Raw genomic sequence first — 20,499 nt, 5'->3', positions numbered from 1 at the left:
TGAGTGCGTAATCACATAAATCTATGTCAGCTCTAATGTTCCCATGTTTGGAAAGGGCACAAGAGCAAAGTTTCCTCCACACGCAGATTCTGGCAGTTTTACATAGTCGGCATCATTTTTTTAGCAGGAAAATCTAGATGTGTCAGCTGCTGTTAACCATTTATATGTTGCTATCAATATCTGACAGCAGCATTTAAATGATGCCATGGCATTGCCTACATGATGTTCAGACCAATATCTTACTATCATTGTATCCTAGACAAAAATGAGACTCGTCACTGAATAAGACTGACCTGCATTCCAGCCATATTTGCTTAGCATCATGATCACCTCTGAGAGTGGTGGCATGAGGCCAATGAAGAGACCTTCACAAGGGAACGTCACAGCGGTCCTACCCTTGGGAGCATAGCGTGATAGGGGCATAATGTATGGTACTCAGACCCTTCTAGTGTTCATTCTAGATCAGTGGTTCCCAAACTCCAGTCCTCGCGGACCTCAACAGGTCATGTTTGGGAATGTTTAGTTTGCAAAAGAGAAGACTGAGAGGAGACTTAATAGCTGTCTACAAATATCTAAAGGGCTGTCACATTGTAGAAGGATCAACTTTATTCTCATTTGCACAAGGAAAGACTAGAAGCAATGGGATGAAGCTGAATGGGAGGAGACACAGATTAGATATTAGAAAAAACTTTTTGACAGTTAGAGTGATCAATGAGTGGAACAGGCTGCCACGAGAAGTGGTGAGTTCTCCTTCAATGGAAGTCTTCAAACAGAGGCTGGACAGACATCTAACTGGGATGATTTAGCGAATCCTGCTTTGAGCAGGGGGTTGGACCAGATGGCCCAGGAGGTCCCTTCCAACTCTACGATTCTATGATTCTAAGGAGTTAAGCCCTAATATACATATTTGCAGTAGAGACACAACGCCTTGAGATGTTTTCAGGATTTCCTTAGTATTTGACAGGTGATGGAAGTGATGGAAGTATCATCAAGGTATCAGGAATTCTCTTACATGTGTAACACTATGGAAATCCTGAAAACATGACCTGTTGGGATCCGCGAGGACTGGAGTTTGGGAACCACTGTTCTAGATACACTAACAGTTCAGCGCTACATTGATTTCATGATGGAACCAGTGGTACGGCCATTTACACAAAATGTCCCAGGAGCAATTTTACAACAGAACAGCAAATTGCATGTTGCTTGTGCTACTGTGTGCAGCCTACGTAACTTAAAGGAAACCTGTCATGTCTGTTTTGTGCTTTAAACCGCCCACAGTGCGTTAGTGGTACAATATGCCTCACTAACATTGTTCAATCAAAGAAAAGCTCCCAGTATACATGTGTAAAAACATGTTATATCATTAGTAGATTGCATCACATACCTTATGTTTCAGTCACTGGGGTGGCACTTTTCACGCCCACCACATTGTGATTGATTGTCGTGACTGGCCTGACATCATGGCAACCTCGAAAATTCCACTCTTGTGCACAGTCCATCAGCTCCCCAGACATGCACACTGAATCTGGTGTACATCCTCAGCTTCCTTTCACATATGCGCTTGCTCCGGAGCAGCTGTGAGTCAGTGGCCACAAGAGAGTTTGTGAGCATGCATGCTACTGCATTCATGCTCACTACTGCGAAGCATACGCAAATGTGAAAACAAGCTGGGGGACGTAGACCCAGACTCAGTGTGCATGACGAGGAGCTGATTGGCAGAGCGCAAGCATGGGATTTCCGAAGCGGTTGCGGTTTTGTCAGGCTAGTCACTGCAATCAATCACAATGCGGTGGGCGTCAATAATTTTGAACAGGATTAAGACTGACCGTGACTGAAGCAGTAAAAGGTGCCACCCTCATAACTGAAACGAAAGATATGTAATGTAATCTACTAATGATATAAAGTGTTTTTACACATATACTGTATACTGGGAGCTTTTCTTTGACAAAACCATGTTAATGATGCACATTACATCACTAACAACACACTGGGGGCAGTTTACAACACAAAAAGGACATGACAGGTTCCCATTAAACAGGCTACCCTGTGTGCAGTATCTCCGGTCTTGTCTCCCATCGAGCACATCTTGGACATCATAGTTCTGCAATAGCAAAAGGAACTGCCAGCATAGCATCTTGATGAATTGGCCAAATTAATACTCTCATTGATAGTAATAGAGGCTGACACAAACACCTGTGCAAAACAGTATATGGACCCTTTATCGTCAAATAGCTTATTAAGATGCATAATTCAAGATTTTTTGGCCTTTGGGTTGCACCAATAGTGTGTCTGGCCCTGGATAGCTGGTAAGACGTCTAAGTGCAGGGATTTCTGCACGTGGCTCATACTCCAGACTGAATTAATCGAAATGTTTTGAAAATTTTGTTTCTATTGGTTCATCATTTGTAGGTCATTAATGTCTCCATCCTGTGATTTCCCAAACTCCCTCCTTTTCCTTTATGTTGTTGCAATTTCAATGTTGATGAGTGTAGAGTAGATGGCAACTGATGATGGATCAGTAATATGTATGACCAAAGAGTCAAAATAAATCTGTGATACATTAATTTTTAGTGGGTCCATACTTTACACATTACAATAATCATAATTTTAGGATTGGCCACAATTCCAATTTAATTTGTATTTTATTTTGTCAGGCTGTGTTACTATTTGTGCTTGGCAAACTTAAAATACTGCAATATAAAACATATAAAACCCAAGAAGGACATTTTCAGTATCTCCAGAATTGCCGTATTCAATTAATTTTCTGATTTAAGAATAGGAAATAAATTGACTTTACTGTATGCTGCTTTTCATATTTTCTGAGAAAGAAAAAAAAATATTCCAGCTCTGTAATAAACTTAATTTTTATTTAGACCATTTTTAGAATAGATATAAAATTATCTGTCTGCACATTATGGGGTCAGGCCGAAGTCATGTACAAAAATAAGAAATTGTGCTAAACATTAATTCAAGGCACGGTACATAATTTGAAATGCATTTCTAATATTTGAACATTTACAGATCAAAGGTTCAATTTATATAAATTAGATTTCCACTTTTCTATCAGAAGAGGAAATGGTAAAAATCAACTGGATTTAACTTTTAAGTCCTTTGCTTACATAAGGGTAAATGTGACCTATCACATGGTCACTTAAAATGATCACAAATTTTGGCAATTTGTATTGTTTTATTGTCTAAATTTTGGGCGTTTCATGACTAAAGGGTCAAGATAGTTTAACTGTTTACAGGGGTTTCTATGGGAGGTCCAACTAGTGATTGACTGAGGTTGGGACCGGTTTTCTCACCCCCGCTAATTAGGTTGGGTTTTACAAATTTCTAAAGGGGTTTTTGGAGTTGAGCTTTTTGCTATCTACGTTATTGAAGTGTTTTCTATAGCTAACCACCATCTGTGGATTCATTATCTTTAATGATCAGCGAATCTGCTGAAAATCGATTCAGCAGATCATCTTTAATTTGCCCAATTTGCATTTAATTTGCCTTTTTGTGTTCAAAGGTCTCTCAAGTACCCAGACCATAATAACAGTAAGTCGAAAAATACAAAAAAATTATACAAACCTCACCCCGGCCCTCTCTGCTCCAATTTTTAGTCATCTTTTTCTTCCATGTCCTAGTATCTTCATCATCTCGGAACCCACAAGCCTTAAAAATAGAGATGAGGGGATCTCATGAAATTCTTATTTGCCATTTTTACCAAACTTTTCAAACAAGTTTGATTTGTGGTGAATAAATTTGCCACAAATCTCAATACAGTAAGGCCTTTAACTGCTCTATTTATTACAACTTATTTTTGCATTCATTTCCCTGCAATATCTATTTTCAGGGGATGAGTTCCAGCACGTGGGGATAATTATCTCTACAGTGAAGGGGCCCTCAGACCTAGGCATGTTCTTTGACCTCACAAGCACCAGAAAGGTCTCCTATTGATTTTTTTTAGGTTTGATCTTTGGTGAACCCGACTGGATTGGAGGTTGTTAAGGCAAATATCCTGAACCTGACACAGGGGGACCGCACCACTAAGGTCTATTATACCGAGTTCCGGCAATGGTCCACTGAAGTTCAAAGGATTGATGCAGCTCTCAGGTGCCAGTTCTGCAAAGGTCTTGACGAAGCTCTTAATAAAGTTCGGGCTCTTCATGCTCCCCCTTGTTCTCTGGGAAAGATGCAAATGGATTGCATAATTCGGGAGAGGTGCGATGAGCAGCACGCTGCTTCAGTCATTTCTCCTGAGTCTGTCCTTTTACGTGAGGTGGAATCAATGGAAGTTGGAGATGTCTGCTCTCATGCCATTGAGAAGAAACATTGGCACCATCTTGGACTCTGCCATTCCTGTGAATTTGCTGGGCATTTTCTTAAGGACTGTTTGATGCACCCTCAAGCAAGCAAGTCATTGGAAACCACTATAGTCTGGGTGATTGTCGAGGGGGTCCCACAAACTTCCAAGTACCCATTTACTCCTCAAAGACCTGCTTAATGTGGAACTACTTTTCAAGAAATAGTTGTTATCAGTGCAAGCTTTCATTGACTGCAAGTCTATAGCCAACTTAATTGCTTTGTTTTGGCTCATTTACCTGCTATGTTAGTTTTAGGGTTTCCATGGCTACTTCTTCACAATCCTGGTATTGATTTGTGACGGAAGGATGTTGTTAAGTGGAGCCTCAATTGCCATAAAAAATGTATTCTATACAAATTTGCTCCACTAGTCTGGATGGTCTTTCCAGGTACCTGAAAGACTTCGGAGATGTGCTTTTAGAATAAGAGGCAGAGATATGAGCACCCCATCATCCTTATGACTGTGCTATTAATCTTCTTCCTAATGCCAAATTACCTAAGGCTTGCATGTACATTTTGTCTTGGGCTTATGTGAACTAAAGTCTATGGAAAAGTTATCTATCCCTCCTCCTCACCAGTAGCAGCTGGGTTTCTCATTGTTAAAAAGAAAGATGGTGGGCTCTGCCTAGCCTTGATTTTCGTGAACTAAACAAAATTATTATTACGGTTAAAAAGATTCACTTCCACTCATTCCCGACATACATAATCAGCTTATGGGGGCCAAATGGTTTTCTAAACTTGATCCTATAGGGGCTTACAATTTGATACACATTTGGAAGGGTGATGACTGGAAACCGGCGTTTTTAACATCTCAGAATCCATTTGAAAATCTTGTCATGACTTTTGGATTAACCAGTGTGCTAGCAGATTTTCAAAATATTATGAATATCATCTATCTTTTTTGGATTGAATTGGGAGGCTTATTGTGGTGTACCTGAATGATTGGGATTCTATGTATCGGCTGACAGGTTTAAGATGGATCCTGGGAAGGTGCAAACCATAATTGATTGGGTTCAAACTCGTGACCTTAAAGTGTTGCAATGGTTTCTAGAATTCGTTAACTAACATAGAAAATTTATTAGGGGTATTTCTTATATTCCTAAACCTATTTCACATATAAGTTGGCAGTTCTTAAGGTTTATTAACCTATGCTATTTGGGCTTTTAAAAAATTAACTGTTTCATGTCCACTTCAGTCCTAATCCAACCTGATCTCCAAGAGCAATTCATTGTGGAGGTGGATGTTTTGGAGGTTATGATTGGGGCGGTATTATCTCAGGGTCCCAAAACTTTGACCAACTTGTGACCATGTGCATTTTTTTTCCTGGGAAATTTTCATTAGCCGAAAGATATTATGATGTTGAGAATCACAATTTACTCACTGTTAAATTGGCTTTAGAAGAATAGAAGCATTTTTTTGAAGGGGCAGTTCATCAAGTTATTATGGTCACTGATCATAAAAATTTAGCTAATGTGAAATCAGCTAAATGGTTAATCACATTCATGCCAAAGTCAAAGAATGTGTCAGCTAATGCTTTATCATGCAGTCTTGATTCAGTTTCTCCTCCAGAACCCCCATTCTCCATTATTTCTCTGGGCATAGTGGTTTCCATAGTATCCTCAGAGATGAAAATAGAGATATGTACGGTCCAGTCTTTGGCCCCTTCACTACTCCAGGGTCCAAATTATTCATACCTGTGTAACTAAAATTGTGTCTATTACAAGTGTTTCATGATTATGTCTTGAGTGGTCAACTTGGGGTGACAGCTACACTAGTAGCCATTGATAGGCTTTTTTGGTAGTAGTCGATATATAATGATAGTAGAGATTTTGTTTCCGACTGTGAAGCTTGGGTACTTGCTAAAGTCTGCCATAACCAGCCGGTAAGAAAATTGGCTCCATTGCCAATTCCACCCACAGACGGATGGCTCACAGACATGGATCCTGGATCTCACCAGTACTGCCTTTTCCAGTACCAGAATCACCAGGATGTGAGAAAGGGAGCCTTACAGTGTTTACTGAGCAAGTTAATTAATTCCATATTTTAATAGATTGGACTTTTACGAATGTGACGTTACCAAATATATTTATATACATTTTTTTTTCTTTTTTTAAATGGGGTAAAACTTATACATATATTAAATTTTTTTAAATTTTTGTTTTTATATTATTTGCGAGTCCCCTTAGGGGACTTGAACCTGCAATATTTTGGTATTACAGTATATAATGAAAATCTCTCTCTCCTGTGGGGCTAGGCCTACAGCTGAGCTTCACAGGAAGACAAGATGACAGTAACGGGGGTCTTCAGCAAACACTATACTGTCATATTAACCCATCTATCCCCGAGATCTTGTCATGGTGTAATGATGTGACTAGACCCTGGTGTGTGTTCCTAATGCCGCTATGAGAAATTGACAGAAGCATTTAAATAGCTCCTGGCATAATAGAGTCGGCTATGGCTGTTAGAGATAGATAGCAGCTCATCAATATAGCCAGCATTTACCGCGTGTGGAGGGAACTCAGATCCTGAGACCTCCTCCACATGAGGGGAACCCATCCCACTTTCTGAATAACACGTCCATTTGCGGGAAAGAGTTAACAACTGTGGCTTTCTATTTTTCCTGTATGACCTGTGGCATTGAAATAAAAACTACACAACAATCATTTTGTATTTTTGCAAATGGAAATCACTTACATCTCACATTTCTACGCAGAATTTAATGAGACAAAACAAACAAAAGCACCATTTATTCACCCCGGTGTCAAAGCAGTCTCTATGAAAGGAAATAATGAATAAGTGAACTCTATATTATTCAATATAAATGAATAAAAAAAAGTATTGAACAAAGTTTAAAAAGTTTCTAAATACTTGATTATAATAATAAATGTATTGAGGCCATTTAATCTGGTTTCAAAGGTTATAGTCAGAAATAACTCAAGCTAATTTGAAATGCTTGGTCTTGGGTTCTCCTCAATGTTTCCATTTTCCTAATTAAAAGTACAATTTTTTTTATTTCATCAGCTATGTTTAGAGGTTTTGCCCTCATTTTCATAATACAACAAGTAATATTATTTAGAGTGAAAAGTGGCCATCATTTTTAGGCTAATGTATAAAGATTTCTTTAGATATCATCTTTTCATAATGGCCAAAATTTGGTATTAACATCTACTCATGATGATGTCCTCCATACTGATGAGTGGGGTCACTGTGCGACAAAGGACCCTTTCTTGGGCACTTTGATTCAGTGTAGATAGTAATTTAAACCTGCTCAGAAGAATTAAGGATTACAAGTATGATAGCCCCTGCTTAACAAAACCCCATTAGTCTTTCTCAATCCACCATTAAAGGGAATCTGTCACCCCATTTTTGGCCTATAAGATGCGGCCTCCACCATCATGGGGCTTATCTACAGCATTCTGTAATGCTGTAGATAAGCCCCTGATGTAACCTGAAAGATAAGAAAAACAAGTAAGGTTATACTCACCGGGGGCGCGGTCGGGTGCGATGGGTGTTGCGGTCCAGTCAGGCGCCTCCCATCTTCTAGCGATGATGTCCTCCTCCTTACTTCTGCCGCGGCTCCTGCACAGGCGTACCTTATCTGCCCTGTTGAGGGCAGAGTAAAATACTGAAGTGAGCGTGGAGAACGGCGGGAAGGCTGCGCGGGACGTCGGAAGGTAAAAATTACAATATTGTTTAGTTTAATTTTATTTTTTACAGGGATATGGTACCCACAGCCCGGAGGACAGTCTCCTCTCCTCCGTACCGTGTCTGCCATCCGCAAATGTTCTGCTTACTTTTTGCATGGTGTGCCCAGTCACATGAGGAAAGTAAGCAGAACAATGCACTCCTATGGGTGCGGGGTCGCTGCGATTCCGCTAAATTAATGAGCATGCTGCATTTTTGACCGCGAAGCGATTCCGCCGCGGAAAAAAAGCGCAACATTAGCACAGCATTGCGGAATCCCATAGGAATGCATGGGATGCTTATTTTTTCACGTTTTCGCAGCAAAATTGCACGTTTAAAACCGCCGCGGAAACTCGAAAAAAAACGCTACATGTGAACTCAGCCTTAAGACTTTAGTAAATTTTACAATTTTCTGCGTTATCGTTTTTACCATTTCTCCAATAAATTAAGGCTGAGTTCACACGTAGCGTTTCACCACATGGGAATTGTGCATACATATTAGAGAACATGTCAGAGACATTGAGAAGGGACGAACCGTTGAGGATCCGTCCCTTCTCAAAACTATACCGAGACACTTTTTCCATCATCACAATAGTGATTCGAGTCTCCTAGTGGCTAAAGGTATTGATGTCCAGATGGGATCAAGGGGAGGTGAATTGGGTAAAAATCTACCAAAACTTGAATGCAAATGGATTTATAGGTTGGGACTTTAGTTCCTCACGGGTTAAATGAAAATTTTGGCTTCAGTGCATTTTTATAATGGGGCTCTGTATTTTTAGGGGTTGGGAGTGTTATTGGGTTATTTTTTAAATCATTTTATTTGTTATTTATTTTAGTACATATGGAAAATCTGTTGTAATAAGAGTATTAAGTCAGGACACCATGAAGAATTTTATGATGAATATGCACGAAATGATTTCTACCTCTATCAATTTTTCAAGTCGATCTATATATTATATTTTATGCACTTTTGTATTATTGGAATATATAATCTACGTACCGTATTTTTCGGACCATAAGACGCACTTTTTTCCCCCAAAATTTTGGGGGAAAGTGGGGGGTGCGTCTTATGGTCGCAATGCACGGCACCTGGTGCGTTGGTGGCAGCGGGCGAGGCTCTGCGGTGCGGTGGTGGCAGCAGGCGGCGCTCTGCGGTGCGGTGGTGGCAGCGGGCTGTGCTCCGGTGCAGGGGCGGCGGCTCCGCCGGCGTTTCTTCGCAGCCCGGAGGCCCCCCGCACACCCCTTGCTGGGCGCCACCATGTTGCGGTGGCCTCCGGGAGCATGGACGCCGGCAAGATGGCCGCCGGTCCGGGGACGGCGCATGCGCAGCTTCAGATATCGTCCCGAGATCTCGGGGGACGAGATCTCGTTGCCGAGATTTGAATCTCGTCCCCCGAGATCTCGGCACGAGATCTGAAGCTGCGCATGCGCCGTCCCCGGACAAGCGGCCATCTTGCCGGCGTCCATGCTCCCGGAGGCCACCGCAACATGGCGGCGCCCAGCAAGGGGTGTGCGGGGGGCCTCCGGGCTGCGAAGAAACACCGGCGGAGCCACCGCCCCTGCACCGGAGCACAGCTCGCTGCCACCACCGCACCGCAGAGCGCCGCCCGCTGCCACCACCGCAGAGCCCACCTGCCCCAGCACAGCTGCCCCTGCCCCAGCACAGCTGCCCCAGCACAGCTGCCCCTGCCCCAGCCCACCTGCCCCAGCACAGCTGCCCCAGCTGCCCCAGCACAGCTGCCCCTGCCCCAGCCCAGCTGCCCCAGCACAGCTGCCCCAGCACAGCCCACCCGCCCCAGCGCATCTGCCCCAGCACAGCCCACCTGCCCCAGCGCAGCTGCCCCAGCACAGAGCCGCCGCCACCGCACGAGCCTGGACCACTGAATGACCCCTGTGACTACTTCTCCACCTGTGCCGGATCCCTTCCCAGGTAAGCTGAATTCGGACTGTAAGACGGACCCCCATTTGACACATTATTATTTTTTTTCCTATTTTCCTTCTGAAAATTGGGGTGCGTCTTATGGTCCGGTGCGTCTTATAGTCCGAAAAATACGGTATGTATTTAGGATGTACTTGCACTGTCACTTTTACATTGATATGTATTTATGATGTATTTGCACTGTAAATTTCACAATGTTGTAATATCATAATTATTGTCTATATTAAATATTTGCATATTGTCACTTTATGAAAAATATTTGTCAAATGTTTATAATTATTTGTATTTGATTTTTGTTTAAATTTGTCTGTAAACAAAAAGATTAATTATGCAGCACGGTGTCACTTTAATATTATATATATATATATATATATATATATATATATATATATATATATATTGATAGGCACTGGTAGATTCCTTGTTAAAATTGGTTTGCATATTATTTTCATTTAATAATTCTTGGCCTTCTATGTGCGCGCTATGGATTTCTGACTGCTCCTAGTCTTGAAAACCTCCGGTAACGTGGAGATGACCTGACACCCACGCACCTGTTACCTAGGCAGCCTGGATGTTTGAGTCTCACTAACCGGAGATGATGAGACATTTTAGAGGTAGTGGCTGAATGATACGGCGCGCCGCTACTTAGAAAGGCGGTTAGAACACAATAGGTTTTACTTAAGTAAGTCCCTCTGATTGGTGGAAGGATTATTTAAATACCTGCTCTCCCTCTTCCCTGTCACGCCCCCAAAGAAGAGGACGAAACGCGCGTCAGGGTGAGAGACGCGGCTTTCATTCCACACATGGTAGTGGGCTAGGTGAGATATTTTCACTGCATATTTTTTTGCTTGCAGCTTTGGCACAATTTCTGGCAGATAGTTCCTTGCATTTGGGATGTGAGTCCTGGGAAGCGCTGCTGTTCATGGACTGGATGTGCCTTTCTTGATATACTCATCCTTTGTGAGTCTGAACCTGGCTCTTTCATTTTGATCCACCCTAGGCAAGCTGCAATCCCTGACCTTCTGAGAAGTATCCCAGAAGGAAGGATTTTTGAGGATACACAATCTAAAGCCATATTAGTCTTCTATCAGGTGAGTGCATAAAATTGAGCACCCTTTAAAGACTACAATATTGTGTTTACGCACTTAGGGTGCCGCAATTTGTCTGTTCTTCTCTCCCAAACAGGGTTTTTTTTCCACAATAGAGGTTGCTATTTTTTATAATTTTTTCTTATTGTTATTTTTTAATTTGCTTGTAATAAAAATTATTTTATTTTACTGTTTTGGTAATTGTGCTTTTTCTGTTCACCTTTTTCATTATGGTGTAACGGACGGGTTTTATATATACACGTGTGCACATAGCCTTAAAGTTTAATTATGAAAATTCTCAGGATGTGTTAGGCATCGGGTTCCTGCCACTGCAGAGCAGGAATCCAGAGCCTTGCACCCAGCGGTCTCCCATTCTTCTTCGGCCGCAGTAGAGCCTGTTCAGCAGATTTGTCGGTCCAGGCGCTCTGCCCAGGCCAACTCCATGGATTTGCTTGCTGCTGCCACCTCTGGCACAGCTATGACAATGCATGCTGCTCAGCAGCGAGATTCTCCAGGGACTAAGTCTTCATGTTGGGCCACTGAGCATGCCCGTGGAGTGATCTCCCATTGGAGATCAAGGGTCACGTGCTCAGGTCCTGCTCGTGTTCAGATTGGCCCATCCGAGAAGCCAGGAAGGTCCCGGATGCCCGTGGCTATAAAAGGTTTGCATGGCCGCTTGCCCATGCGCTAGAATAGACTGTATTTACAGACTATAAGGTGTGAGAGATGTATGCACGTATGAATGTCTCTGGTGACTGACTCATTATGAAACCCCTACCCTTGATACGCATGTGTTGTGCAGCCTAGCCTGCTAGCGCCCAGGCTTAGGTGCAGGTAGGTCAGGGTTTGAGTCAGACATTGGTCCTCACCAGAGATCCAGCACGCCTCAGTGCACGTGCTCCACACTCCACTGCCAGCGTCTTTAGCGGTGCTCGTGAAAGTGACCCTGCGCGCTCAGTGGGCCTAGAGGGACTCTAACCCCGTGTCCTTGGGGTAGCGTTCTGTGGCCGTACACTGTGCTCTCTTTTAGCCAAGCTCTGTGAGCACAAACAGGCTCCGGCATTTATGTTCAGCGGTAGTGCGGCTCTGTGAAGCAACAGAGTCTGCCCCCCGTACACACCAGGTGACGATAACCCGCGTGTGTCTTTATAGTATACCGCCATATAGCATCCGCCATTACTGAGCAGCAGATTACCACCCCTGCACTGTGGACCCCGGGCTGCGAACGCACCTTATTACCATCTTTATTATTTGGTGCGTTCCGCCATCCCTAACAGGATGTCTTTTTAATATTGACTTGATAACTTGAAATATATTTCAACTTCACCTAACGATTAGTCCAATATTCCAACATTTTATGGTTCCACACCCACATGCTGAAGTATCTGTCACAGTTAAAACTAGCAGAGATTTCCCAATTATTTCAAAGCAAATCAAGTTTGCTTCAATTTTCATGAAAAATTTGGATTTTTAATTCACTTGCTGGCCACCATTTTTTTTGGATGTTTTTAGGGCTTAGAATAGGTTAAAAATGTCTCGTTATGATATCATGTGAGGCCTAGTCAGTGAAGAAGATCTAAGATGGAAGAGAAAATTGGAGCCTGTAGGAGCAAGCAAGCCATTTGTTTATTGTGCTCAGCGGTCTGGAGGGACTTCACACTTTATTAAGAGTCTTTGACCTGCAATTTTATTTGCATTGAATACATTTGGAGTAAATCGAATCTCCAGGCTTAATTTGAGCAAATCTGGAAAATCAAATTTTGACATTCACTAAAATTTTAGTTAGAGTGCATTCACACATATAAATCCTACAAAAGACACGGAGATATAACCCGCAAGAAAAGTAAAAAAGTCACTTTATTGTAACAGACTCTTTAGACAAAATATACAGACAACAAACAAAAATGCTCATACAGGGCTCATATATGGTAACCGCTATAAACACCTTGTATATAGCAGAATGGGTGATATGAAGTAAAGCAAAGAATCTCAAAGGGAGCCATTCATTACATAGTATACAGGCCCTCACTATGAGAAAACAGAGCTAACACACTCCAAATGGAAAGATTCAATGTAGATAGATAAATATCCATCCAAAATAGTAACACCACAATGAAAAGGAGTCAAAATCATACCCATGTGTATCTGCAGGTGAACGCGGCACTAAGGAGAGCAGCCCCGAGGAAACGCACATTGAATCTTTCCATTTGGAGTGTGTTAGCTCTGTTTTCTCATAGTGAGGGCCTGTATACTATGTAATGAATGGCTCCCTTTGAGATTCTTTGCTTTACTTCATATCACCCATTCTGCTATATACAAGGTGTTTATAGTGGTTACCATATATGAGCCCTGTATGAGCATTTTTGTTTGTTGTCTGTATATTTTGTCTAAAGAGTCTGTTACAATAAAGTGACTTTTTTACTTTACTTGCGGGTTATATCTCCGTGTCTTTTGTAGGATTTATATTGTAGTGGAGGTTCCGTGGTTATTTATATATCCTCAATGAAGGTTCATTTGCCTATATGAGTAATGGGTGTGTATCAGTGGTTTATATTCTGCATTCACACATAGCATTTTCATACATTTTTTTTTCTGCATGAAAAATTAAGCTAGGGACAGAAAAGTATTTTCTGTGCTTTTTGGGGTCTTTTTATGCAGTTTTTTTGTTGCTCTCAATATGGAAAAACTGAAGTAAAAATGCAATGCACGTCAAGATTCCAGAGCAACCCCAACCTTTGACCTTCAACCCCGTACAATGATCTGGTCTTACAACGGAGTAGTTTGAATTGTTTCTCTGGAAGGACTGCTAGCCAGAGGAGCGAACCAGAGGCAAGAAGGGTCGCCACCCAAGGTCAATGCCAAAAGGTTACATCAGGGTCAAAATCAGAAAACAAGCAGATGGTCAAAGTTTAAGCTGAGATCAGAAAATGGGAGAAATCATGAAGACAACACAACAGCAAGAATCTGTGCTGTTGTGAGCTCTCTTGATCCGACTTTTGAGACATGGCTCCCTCTGGTGGATACTGCTGGTAGTGGTGCTGGTCAACATGATGTTAACCCAACAGCTGCAGAAGATAATTGGAGTAATGGTGGTAGTGACTGGGACTACATAAGCGAGCAGACTTCTCTCAGTGACTGCCGGTGATACTCCTTTCTTTGCTTACTGAGGATTTCTGTCTGCTGCCTGATCCTGTATTTTATCAGCTAAGAGTCATTTGCTAAACCCTTTGGATCTGTTTTTGCCTTGCTGTCAGGGGTCAGCTTGCTCCCCCTGGGGCTGCTGGCTCCTGCCCTGTATTTTTGTGTCTTGTGCTTGTTTGCCCAATCCCCTGCTGTATTAACCTGTTGCTAGCCACCAGTTCACACCTGAGTGCTGATATAGTGGGGGCGAGGTTGTTCAAACCTCAGTATTTTTGTACATCAGTCATGTTGGAATTATTAGGGTTTTTGCGTGATTGCAGACAGTGCCTTTTCTGTCCTGTCCTGGCTAGTCAGTGTGGGCCCCATCAGTTGCTCAGTCTATTTTCTGTCTGTGTTTGTGCTTCATCTTGTCTCACTGACAATATATGTTTGGGGGCTGTCTATTCCTTTGGGGATCTGCTCTGGGGCAGTTTAGATTTCACCTTTCTGGCTTTAGACTTAGTTAGTCCTCCGGCTGTGACGAGGCATCCAGGGCAACGTAGGAACGCCCCACGGCTACTGCTAGTTGTGTTATTAAGATCAAGGGTCTGCAATCCGCTGAGCGACCAACCTCTCTGGTGTTCTGGTGGCATAGCCTATTGCACTCTCCTCCTCGGTGACCCGTTCATAACACTGTGCTAAGCAAGATAAGCAGAACTCATATCCTGGCAGAGGAAGTCAGAGACCCATGGGTTTAAATAGCAGGCAGCTCTGACTTCAGCTATCAGAAGGAATATTAAAAGCCAAACAATTAACACCATAGCTCTCTGAACTATCAGCACCCAAAATCCCAGTAATAAAACAAGACTGAAGCAGAAACAGATTTTACAGGAATTGGCACAGCTGTTACAGTACGTACTTTATTTTCTCAAGCACCTCTGATTACAAATATTTCAAAGGTATTATCTAACCACTAGACTGATACCCAACAATCACTGGTTTCAAATTCGAGTTCCCAAGATTTGAGTAAGTTATATGATCATCTGGTTTTATGTTTTTTTTTTTCTATTTTTCTACAGAATGAAAAGAAAAATTTGATTAATTCTCAATATGTTTTTGTTATTCTTATGCGGTCCCTTCTATCAAAGGCATTTTATTCAGTAACTTCTTTATTTGTGGGAAAAACACCTTTCGGTTCTAAGTTATTATGAAGATTCGTGGAAAATTTATGGACATCAAACTTTACATTTTTTGTCTATTTCTGTAACAAATATAGACTAACATTTCGCTAATCCTCTGGATTTTTTTGTCATCTCTTTTCAAGCACATGTTCAATAATTTCCGACCACTGATTCAATATTTCTTATTCATATTTAACATAACAATATTAAATTCCTAGGATTTGGGGAAAACTTACAGTCATCGGCTCAAGGCTTATGTCCATTTATCTGTTTCTCCAAAAACAATTATACTCACAAAGCAATCTTCAAAGCTGTCAAAATTAATATGCATTTGAAAAAGTAAAAGGATTAATATTTCTTATTAATACAGTACAATCTAGTACAAGTAGAGATGAGTGGTTTAGACAAACTTCGAATTTGCCTGCTCATGCAGATTTTCCCTGGAAATTCGATTCACTACGAAATGATTCTAATTGAATTTAATGTCCTTTATTATGCTCTGAGATACCTTCAGACCCCAGAGCATAATAAACGCAAGATGTTTAAAAAAAATTATTATATTCACCTCACCGCTCAACTCTCTGGCTCCTCTTTGATACCAAAAAATATCACACTGGGTGAAGGACAAGTAAGTGCACAACAACAGGGAGAGGGAGGGGGAAGCCCAAACACTAGGGAAGTGTAAAGTGGAGACTCCTAGGCAGATCTAAGATCACCCTGTCTGCCCTAACCATCCCTATATAGGTTCTGCACCTATCGCCGTGCAGAAACCTAATCCCTGCTCAAGACAAGATGTGCTGCCAGCTCACTAAGGAATCAGATTACAGCTATTTAAGTCTCTGGAGATGATAAAAGAAAGGAGAGGAAGAAGCAAAGAGAGACAGAGACACGCATATGGTGCTGCTGCTTTCTAATAAGTGTTTTATCTCACCTTAGGGATGGATTCACAGCTACCATGCTCAGTCCTGCTCTATAATGTCCTCCCTTTTATGCTGCTGCTTTAAAGGATATATTAAACTCTGTTCACATCTACATTTCTAAATTCTTCTAAAATAGGAAATAATTTCTACATTTATATTACATGTAGTGGATACACATGGCCTCAGAGATACCCCATAGGCTATAGTCGAATCTGTGTGCTTACCGTTATGGTGTCTTATTTTAAGTTAAGAGCTCAGCACAGCTAAGACCCATGGCCATGTACTTCAAAAGAGCTCACTACCAGACGCAACCTATGGATTTATGTAGTGCTGTTTGGGGGAGAAAGCAGCCATGTTTTTTTTTGTCATGGACAATCTGATTATTACTATTTATATATTCATTGTAAAACTCTTTAAAGTAGAATGTGATTTATTTCCCAGCAAGAACAATTAACACAAACGAAAAGCTAGGAATGCGCTGGTTAAAGATAGAACGGCATTTTCTATCATTATCAAACCGTAGAAGAGTGAAGCAAGCCCCAAGGCATGCATAAAATAAGAATACAAGCTATGGAAATAAATAAATCAGGACACAAGGTGAAAAGGGTAGCAATTTTAAATAAATGCCACTTCAGTGTAAAGCTTCTTATTACAGATAGAGCTGGGATATTGCCGAGCATAAAAACACTAAAATATTAAACTAGGAATGATTTCGTCTTTTCGGCTATAATGACAAATTGATGAAAAAAAAAATAAAGAGCCAAAACAGTTCCGAAGAAGATTAAGAATTAACAAGATGCAGACTTTGCTAGTTCTGTTTATCAGATATAATCATACATATCTTACATTTTCTGTCATTGTAGTCTTAAACCACCAGGAAAGTTACAATTCATATGAATTTTGCTCATGCTTCAACACTATATTATTAAGGACTGTTTTTTATAACAGGGTTGTAGCGATGGGTCTATCAATTGTATGTACAAGTGATGGGTGCATGGGAGAAAGACCAATAAACCACTATGTCATGGCCAGGACATTTTTATATTTTGAGGTATATTGATACACTAGCTGAAGAGCCCAGCGTTGCCCGGGCATACTATCCCCTGTATATAGTATATACCTGTATGTCATCTTCTTTTGTATACAGTATAGTATGTCATCTCCTCCTGTATATAGTATACTAGCTATGAACCCGTTCTACGCCCAGGTGGGGAACATTTTTATTGTTATATGGTCTCCCATCCTGGTATGCATGGTACCCCTAATCCCTATCCTGTATGCATGACCCCCTCATCCCTATAATGGTATGCATGGCCCCCTCATCCCTATAATGGTATGCATGGTACCCCTAATCCCTATCCTGTATGCATGACCCCCTCATCCCTATAATGGTATGCATGGCCCCCTCATCCCTATAATGGTATGCATGGTACCCCTCATCCCTATCCTGTATGCATGGCCCCCTCATCCCTATAATGGTATGCATGGCCCCCTCATCCCTATCCTGTATGCATGGCCCCCTCATCCCTATCCTGTATGCATGGCCCCCTCATCCCTATCCTGTATGCATGGCATCCTCATCCCTATAATGGTATGCATGGCCCCCTCATCCCTATCCTGCTATGCATGGCACCCCATTCCTCATCCTGGTATGCATGGCCCCCTCAACCCTATTCTGGTATGTATGGTCCCCTCAGCTCCCCCCAATCCTGGTGTGCATGGTCCTCTCACCCCCAATCCTGGTATGAATGGTACCCTCACTCCCGTATCCTGGTATGCATGGTCCCCTCACCCCCTATCCTGGTATGCATGGTCCCCTCACCCCCTACCCTGGAATGCATGGCCCCCTCACCCCATATCCTGGTATGCATGGCCCCCTCACCCCCTATCCTGGTATGCATGGCCCCATCATCCCTATCCTGGTATGCATGGCCCCCTCATCCCTATAATGGTATGCATAGTACCCCTGATCCCTATTCTGGTATGCATGGTCCCCTTATCCCCTATCCTGGTATGCATGGTCCCCTCACCCCCCCTATCCTGGTATGCATGGTCCCCTCACCCCCTATCCTGGTATGCATGGTCCCCTCACCCCCCAATCCTGGTATGCATGGAGCCACTGATCCAGCAGTCATGTAATGTTAGCCCCCTCTACCTCACATCTGGGGGCAGCACTGCACAGGAACCACACAATGCAGGCAGCACAGCGGCGGGCCCTGCCATGTCTCCTGCCTCGCAGTCCGGCCAGACAGTCCCCAAGTCTGCTGCTCATAATGAGTGAGGGAGGAGGACGTGGAGCACCTTCCCTCCCCCTCCCCGGTGTGCAGTGGAGACACAGGCCCTGCGCCACCCCCGGCAACTGACAGAAACCCTGACAGGTCAGTGTAGACACTAATGTGCTGGTCTCCGATGCGAGTGCGGCCGGAGCATCGCTTCCAGCGCCTGTTAGTGAGGGGTGCGGGTCACTGACGTCATTGGGGAGTTCCCCGTGAACCACACCACCATGATGGCGCCAGAGGTGATTCTGTAATGTAACGCTTGGAGCGTCACTCTGCACTGCGCAGGCACGTCGCGCTTGCGCAGTCTATAGAGGCTTCAGACAGAGTGACGCTCCCACCGTTATATTATGGATACCTGTATGTCATCTCCTCCTGTATATAGTATATACTTGTGTCATCTCCCCCTGTATATAGTACATGTCATGCTACTGCAGTGCATATAGTATGTCATCTCCTCCTGCATATAGTATATACGTGTATGTTATCTCCTCCTGTATATAGTATATACCTGTAAATCATGTCCTCCTGTATATAGTATATACTTGTATGTCATGTCCCCCTGTATATAGTATATGTCATGCTGCTGCAGTCCAGTAGGGAGTGGTGGTGAGGGAAGAGAGGTTGCACACACAAAGTGTAGCAACACTGAGCAGCACCAGGTGGCGAAAGAGTGGTCAGAGGAGCCGAGTCAGAAACAGTCAGGAGCAGAAGTACCAGAGGTCACAGCATTACACATGGTCAGAAACAAGCAAGGGGATCAGCAACGGTCGGAAGCGGAAAAGACAAAAGACAGAAGCAGGTCCGAATGTAAGCCAAGTCAAAACCAGTCAACAAACTTACAGGGAAACACTAAGTCAGGACAGACAGAGGGCACAAACAGACACGGGGCAAGTCAGGGATCACAGCAGGACAAAACAGGATATACCAGAGTCAGATACACACGCCGAAGGCAGAATTATAGCTGACACCGCCTGCAGGATGCAGCGGAGCTAAATAGCAAACCTGAAACCAGACTGAGGCTGAAAAAGTTAACCCCTGAAATGACCAGACTGGGAACATAGAAAGACAGGACTCAAAACCCGGTCTGGATCATGACAGTATATACCTGTATATCATCTCCCCTGTATATAGTATATACCTGTATGTCATCTCCCCCTGTATATAGTATATACCTGTATGTCATCTCTTCCTGTATATAGTATACATCTGTATGTCATCTCCCCCTGTATATAGTATATACCTGTATGTCATCTCCTTCTGTATATAGTATATACCTGTATATCATCTCCCCTGTATATAGTATATACCTGTACATCTCACAGGTTCCCTAGAATCTGTACATGGTGGAGGTGCAGTCTCTGCTGAGACATTTCAGTGGCCCTTGAGGAAGCAGCTCTTGCTTCCTTTTCTTCCATTTCAGTGCTCCTTTCTGTAAGTCTTGGTCCCTTTCTTCTTTCTGTAAATCTTGCTCATTGAGGCATAATACAGTTTTTCTCTTAGAGAAAGCAGATTTCAACCTTGTGGGAGTGTAATACCATTTAGTTAGGAATTGTAAAGAAGGACTAATTTAGAGTGGCATTAGTTGTAACTGTATAAATAAGTTTAAAATGAACCTGACATTGTCAGGTTGGCGCTGGTACACCGATTAAAATGATACCTGGATTGGAGAAATCCATCTTGTGTTTCTTTTCTTAATCTGAGTTTGAATTTTTAAGTAAACGAGGATGCTTCATGCCAGACAAAGAGAAGTTCCTGATTCTGGGCTCCCCCTGCAGTCTGTGTCAGAGGGTGGTCTGTGTCGGCACGGTAATAAATTGTGTTATTTCCAACTTTACAGAAGGACGATAACACCATAGAAATGATAAGAATAGACCTCCGTTACCACAACTGTCTACACAGTTACCACAACTGTCTACAAGGAAAACTATTGCTCATAGC

The sequence above is a fragment of the Dendrobates tinctorius genome, unplaced genomic scaffold (assembly GCF_039654945.1).
Source record: "Dendrobates tinctorius isolate UK_male_01 unplaced genomic scaffold, ASM3965494v1 ptg000116l, whole genome shotgun sequence".
Classification (NCBI taxonomy): Eukaryota; Metazoa; Chordata; class Amphibia; order Anura; family Dendrobatidae; genus Dendrobates; species Dendrobates tinctorius.
Note: the sequence above shows the minus strand (reverse complement) of the source record.